The sequence below is a fragment of the Pipistrellus kuhlii genome, unplaced genomic scaffold (assembly GCF_014108245.1).
Source record: "Pipistrellus kuhlii isolate mPipKuh1 unplaced genomic scaffold, mPipKuh1.p scaffold_m20_p_3, whole genome shotgun sequence".
In the NCBI taxonomy this organism is placed as follows: domain Eukaryota; kingdom Metazoa; phylum Chordata; class Mammalia; order Chiroptera; family Vespertilionidae; genus Pipistrellus; species Pipistrellus kuhlii.
In genome coordinates this window covers 135,189,333-135,196,383 of record NW_023425529.1, presented here as the reverse complement: position 1 = coordinate 135,196,383, position 7,051 = coordinate 135,189,333, and the positions used below count along the sequence as shown (strand labels likewise).

At 38.4% G+C, this 7,051-nt stretch overlaps 1 pseudogene; it reads left to right on the top strand.

Annotated features, from left to right (window-relative positions):
• The first annotated feature begins 518 nt into the window (after window positions 1–518).
• On the top strand, window positions 519–807 carry LOC123653153 (annotated as a pseudogene).
• Window positions 808–7,051: the final 6,244 nt, after the last annotated feature.

Sequence of the window (7,051 nt, the reverse complement as noted above, 5' to 3'; positions counted from 1 at the left end):
CGATAGAATAGACTTCAAGACAAGAGATAAATGAGGTCACTATATAATACTAATGGGATCAAATCAACAAGAGGTAAACATATAAGCACTAAACATAGGAGCACCTAAATATATAAAGAAAATCTTAGTTGGACTACAAGGGAGACATTCAGAGCAATATAGTCATTAAGGGGTTTTTAACACCACACTGTCATCAATGATTAAATGCTTCCAGACAAAAAATCAACAAGAAAACAGCTACTTTAAACAGCACACAAAATCAGATCGATTTAATTGACATTTACAGTATATTTTGTCCCAAAGCAGCAGATTATTCATTTTTCTCAAATGCGCATGAAATATTCTCAAAGACCACATGTTAGGAACCAAAACAAGTCTCTGTAAATTCAAAAATATTAAAATCACAATCATTCTCTTAAAGCACTTCGGTCTTGGCTGTGTGGTAGGTGCTTTAGGCACAAGGGGCAGATGAGAGCTGGGTATATGGCGAGTAGCTTAGAGCATTTTTTTTTTTCTTCATTTTTTTGTCGTCGTGATGAGTTTGCCCCTCACTCCCAAACTTTACCTCAATGGATTAACAGGAAAGCCAGTAATGATGAAACCTAAATGGGGGGGATGGAAGACAAAGGCTACCTGGCATCTGTAGATAGCTATATGAATATGCAATTTGCAAACACAGAAGAACACATAGATGGAGCCTTGTCTGGACACCTGAGTGAAGTTTTAACAAGGTATAGTAATGCTCTTTATATCAGGGATGTTGAAGAAGAGGAAGGAAAAATAGTATCTTTTGTGGGAAATTTTTAAATATATATTTTTAGACAAAAATGTGTTTTATCAACTTAAAAAAGAAGAAGATTGAAATCACATCAAGCATCTTCTCAGATTACAATGGCATGAAACTAGAAATCAACTACAACAAAAAATCTCAAAAACATTCACTTTATAAGGTCTGGCTGGTGTTGCTCAGTAGTTGAGTGTTGACCTATGAATCAAGAGGTCACTGTTAAATTCTTGGTCAGGGCATATGCCCAGGTTGTGAGCTTGATCCCCAGTATAAGATGTACAGGAGGCAGTCAATCCATGATTCTCTCTCATCATTGGTGTTTCTTTTTGTCTCTCCCTCCTTTCTCTGAAATTAAAAAAAAAAAAAATTTAAAGGAAACATTCAAACACGTGGAGGCTAAATAGCATGTTATTAAATAATGAACAGGTTAACAATGAGATCAAGGAAATAAGAAAAATAAAAAAAAATTACCTGGAAACCAATGAAAATGAACCCACTGCAAAAGCAGTCCTGAGAGGGAAGTACATAGTATTACAGGTCTACTTCAAGAAAAATCTCAAGTAAATAATCTAACTCCGCACTTAAAAGAACTAGGAAAAGAAGGAAAAATAAAGCCCAAAAGAAGAAAGAAAATAATAAAGATCAGAAATAAATCACATAGACTACAAAAAAAAAAAAAAAAAAAAGATTAAGAAAACCAAGAGTTAGTTCTTTGAAAAGATAAAGAACCTTTAACCAGATTCATCAAGTGAGGACCCAAGTGAATACATAAAATCAGAAATAAAAGAGAAGTAATAACTGACATCCCAGAAATACAAAATACCATGAACAACAGTGTAGCAGGATACAAAATTAATATCTAGAAATCAGTGGCAGTGTATCAGAAAGAGAAACTAAGAAAACAATCCCATTTACTATTGCAACAACAAGAAAAAATAAGGTACTTAGGTATAAACTTAACCAAAGATATAAAAAGACCTATACTCAGAAACTACAGGACATTGAAGAAAGAAATTGAGGAAGATACACACAAGTGGAAGTATATAACATGTTCATGAGTTGGAGTAATTAACATCATTAAAATGTCCATACTCCCCAAAGCAACCCATAAATTTAATGCAATTTCTAATACCAATGACATATTTCACAGATGTAGAGCAAATATTACAAAAATGTATATGGAACCAAGAAAAGACCCTGAATAACCTCAGTAATCTTGAGAAAGAAGAATAAAGTTAGAGGGATCACAATACCCAATATCAAATTATACTAAAGGCCATTGTAATCAAAACAGCCTTGTACTGTCATTAAAACAGATAATCAGAATAGAATGGAGAACCCAGAAATCAACCCATGCCTTTTTGGTCAATTAATGTTTGACAAAGGAGGGAAGAGCATACATCAGAGTAAAGACAGTCTCTTCAATAGGTGATGTTGGGAAAAATTAAACAGGTACAAGTATCTTTGCTGATATATTTCCTAGAGCAAGGGGAAAAATAAACAAATGATACCATTTCAAAATAAAAAGCTTCTGCACAGCAAAGGAAACCATCAACAAAAGGAAAAGTGAACCCACTATATGGGAAAACATTTTCCAAAGACACATCTGATAAGGGGTTAATTTCTAAAATACATAAAAAAGTTATACAACTCAACACCAGGAAGAAAAACAATTTTAAAAAAATGGACAAATGACCTAAATAGACACTTCTCCAAAGAGAACATACAGATGGCCAATAGACAATTAAAAAATGCTCAGCATCACTAATCATCAGAGAAATGCAAATTAAAATCACAATGAGATAACACCTCACACCTGCCAGAATAGCTGCCATCAACAAATCAACAAACAACATGTGCTAGCAAGGATGTGGAGAAAAAGGTACCCTAGTGCACTATTGGTGGGAATGCACACTGGTGCAGCCACTATAGAGAACAGTATGGAGCTTCCTCAAAATATTAAAATGGAACTGCCTTATGATCCAGAGATCCCACTTCTGCAATATATCTTCAGAATCCCAAAACACCAATTTAAATGAATATGTGCACCCCTAAGTTCACAACAGCATTGTTTACAATGGCCACACTCTGAAAACAGCCAAGCCTCCCATCAGTAGATGAGTGAAGAAAAAAGCAGTCATATATTATCAGCACAATGAAATATTTCACAGCTATAAAAAAAGATCTTACCTTTTGAGACAGCATGGATGGGCCTGGAGATGATTATGCTAAGTGACTTAAGCCAGCCAGAGAAAGACAAATGCCATATGAATTCACTTATATGTGGATTCTAATGAACAAAATAAACTGACCAACAAAGTAGAAACACAGCCATGGATACATGGAACAGACTGACTGCTGTCAGATGAGAGGTGGGAGGAGAGAACTGCATGAAAGAAGGTGAAGGGATTAGCCAAAGAATGTTTATGCATAAATCATAGACACAGACAACAGTATGGTATTGACCAGAGGGAAGGGGTGGGTGAGAGCTGGGTTGAGATGGGCAAAGGGGGAGAGGGCAGAAATGAGGACATTTGTCATAGTGTCAGCAATAAAAATAAAGTTAAAAAGTAAAATAAATAAAAGTTTTCAGAAATCTTTTAACCTCTAATTCATCAAAACACACTCATGCTCTCCCGTATGTCAAATATAATACATGGGTTTTCTCCTATTGCTTTTAGCTCATAACTTTCAATTTAAATCTCACCAGTACTTACCCTTTCCTTTAATGATTTTCTTGTGGATTTATCTAATTCTGTCCCAGTGAAAAATTATGTATTTGTATCATTTTTCTACTTATTTTCTACTATATTATTCCACTTTATTAGTTTTGTTTGAAAGAAAAATTTCAAACCCCAGAATTTGTGGAGTCAGAATTTTTCTGCTCCTTTGCCACATCCTAACTTGTCTTTTATTGTCAACTAGAGGCCCAGTGCATGAAATTTGTGCACAGGGGTGTGTGTCCCTCAGCCCAGCCTGCACCCTCTCTAATCTGGGACCCCTCAAGGGATATCTGACTGTCTGATTAGGCCAGATTCCAATAGGATCACCCCTAACTTCCCTCCCCTGCAGGCTTGATCACCCCCCAACTGTCCTCCCTTGCAGTCCTTGTCCCTCCCAACTGCCCTCCCCTGCTGGCCTGATCACCCCCAACTTCCCTCCCCTGCTGGCCTGATCACCCAAAACTTTCCTCTCTTGCAGGCCTGGTCCTTCCCAAATGCCCTCCCCTGATGGCCATCTTGTGGTGGCCATCTTGTGTGTTGGAGTGGTGGTCAATCTGCATATTACTCTTTTATTAGATAGGATAGAGGCCTGTTGCATGGTGGGGGCTAGCTGGTTTGCCCTGAAGGGTGTCCTGTATCAGGGTGGGGGTTTCTTGGGGTTTGGGGTGGCCTGGGTGAGGGGATTTTGGTGGTTGGCAGGCCGGTCATATCCCCCAGCGACCCAAGCAGAGGCCCTGGTATCTGGGATTTATTTATCATCTTCTATAATTGAAACTCTGTAGCCTAGAGCGGAGGCAAAGGCCAGCCAGGAGAGGTGGGAAGCTTGGCTTCCTCCATTGTCAGGGACAACCCAAGCCTTCTGCTCTCTCCAGCTCTGTGGCCTCTGCCATATTTGTTGGGTTAATTTGCATACTCACTCCCGTTTGGCTGGTGGGCATGGCTTGTGGTGTTGCAGAGGTATGGTCAATCTGCATGTTTCTTTTTTATTAGCTAGGATAGTCATATTTGCCACTCAGCCACATTCTCAGAAAAGAGATTCATTTACACATATCTTTCTCAACTTCTGCATATCCTGCTTCCAGTGCTCTCTAAGCACTGTTGCTACAATAGAATTCATCTTTTGCTGCTAATCAAAGAATGAATATAAATTCATTTCTCTCTCTCTCTTTGTCTCTCTCTCTCTCTCTCTCTCTCTCTCTCTCTCTCTCTCTCACACACACACACACACACACACACACACACATACACACACACACATACACACACACACACACACACACACACACACACACACTTTAGGAAAACAATTTCATAGGAAATTAGACATACCCAAAAATATATTTTCCAAATTTAGCCAATTTTCATTTGAGAAAAGTAAATGCATTGCAATTTTTAAGAAAAACAAAACAAAATAAAAATGTTATGGACTAGGCACTGTGCAAGTCTTAGATGGGAACTCTTACTCTTTTTTTCTTTAATGTATTTTTATTTATGTCAGAGAGGAAGGGAAAGGGAGAGAGAGTTAGAAACATCAATGATGAGGGAATCATTGATTGGCTGCCTCTTGCACTTTTCCTACTGGGGATTGAGCCCACAACTGGAGCATGTGCCCTGACAGAGAATTGAGCTGTGGTCTCCTGTTCATAGGTAGACACTCAACACTGAGCCACAGCAGTTGGGCAGGATTCTCTTACTCTTCATTATCAGGGGCTGTAATCTATGGATCTCTAACCCATTCTAAAACACATTCTAACTCATTTACTATGCCAAAATTTCATTTTTCAAACCACTCTTCTTGCTCTACATTTCATTCCTTATCTTACTTCTTAGGTCTCTTTCTGCTACAAATGTCATGGCCCATATGACCATACTCCTTTTCTATTAATTTACATCACCAGATAGCCTGTCCCTCAGTGAACCATTAAATTCTTATCAAGAACCTACCATGTACCATGCACTGTTTTAGAAATACAGATTTGAACAATATAGTTGGAAAGAGTAATACTAATAAATATGTAACAGAATATAAGGAGTGATAAAACTAAAAACAAATGTATTGGTATTAGGGAACTGAGCTAAGGGTAAAGCAACTGCTTCTGAGAGTATCGTGGCATACCCGCCTTAAGGAAAAGGAGACCTTAGTGAAGCTGAAGATCAATAGAGTAAAAAAATCTGGAGAAGTGCTTTTTTAGCCTGGGGGTGTAGATAGCAGTTCAGCAAGAGAGATGCCCAAGGAAGGATTAAGTTTGGCAAAGATCCTCAAGGTCAGTGAGGCTGGAGTCAGGTGGGGACAGGGTAGGAGAGGAGTTTGTAGAGCTCACCAGGACAGAACATTTAGATCCAATTGGGCAATGGCAAAGAGTTATGAATTTATATATATTTTGAAATATATTTGGATTTTATTCAGTTACTGGAAGACATTGGAAAGTCTTAAACAGGGGAATAACTGGAACTGACTTAGATATTTATTTGGTTTGCTTGGCTGGGGTGTGGGAAATCGACTATAGGGGCAGTAAGAGTGCAGGAAGATGCCTCAAGGCATTCTTGTCTCTCCTGATCACCTGGCCTTGGATGTTTCTCAGATGTGGCTCCAACACCCCATCTTAGCAGCCTAATCTTTGGCCACCTGAAGTGACAGCCTCCTGACTTAACTCTCCTGTATGACTCAAACCCAAGACTCTGCCATCCTCCTTCTGCCTCAACAGGGCTTTCCTCAGCTGGTCCCTGATCCTGGGGAGTGACCCATACACCCACAGCCAATTTACTCAATTTACTGTCATGGGAATGCACTCTCATCCCCATGACCAAGGCACTAGAATATTCTAGAACCTTTGTTATTTCTTATTTTTGACATTTCTTGTTTTTCAGTAGACCTAGAATGCCAAAGTCTCTACAGTTTACATCACTCAATCTCAATGAGCATCCATGCAAAAACATCATTGTTCTCGTATCAATTTTAAAAGAGTTTTAAATAAAGCACATGTTCTTTCCTAAACTTTCACATGAAACTGTTAATGTATTGCACAAACCCACTAGGTAATGGAGACATCAGTTTCTGAAAAGTCCCGGAACTTTACCTTAATTCATACCTTGAAAAGGCAAGTGAGAATGTTATTTAAAAATTCCAATTGTACACAGGTCAAGAAAAAAATCACATTTTCTCAAACATCTTTAAACATCATGTCCCTTATTTATTTACAACATCAGATATGTGCAGGCTTCTGGTGTTGGTGGAATGCAGCTGACCTCTGAAGAATTTCTGGCTGCTCAGTTACACTTTGAAGTTGTTTAAATTTTCCAGAGCAAATATCCCAAATTTCTGATAACAGGAGGTATATTATCTACAGAAAATGCACTAGGTTAAAAGAGTCAAACTCTGGGGAACAAGATGGTAGTTTCTAGTCATCAAAACTACTTCTATTATCCCTGCTAAATAATATGAAAATGGCAGAGGTGGGGACTGGAGGCTTTGAAAGCAGGATAAGAGTTCCTCATGATCTTCCTTGTGAGCAGGGGCCTCAGATCAGGCTCCTGTGGGCAT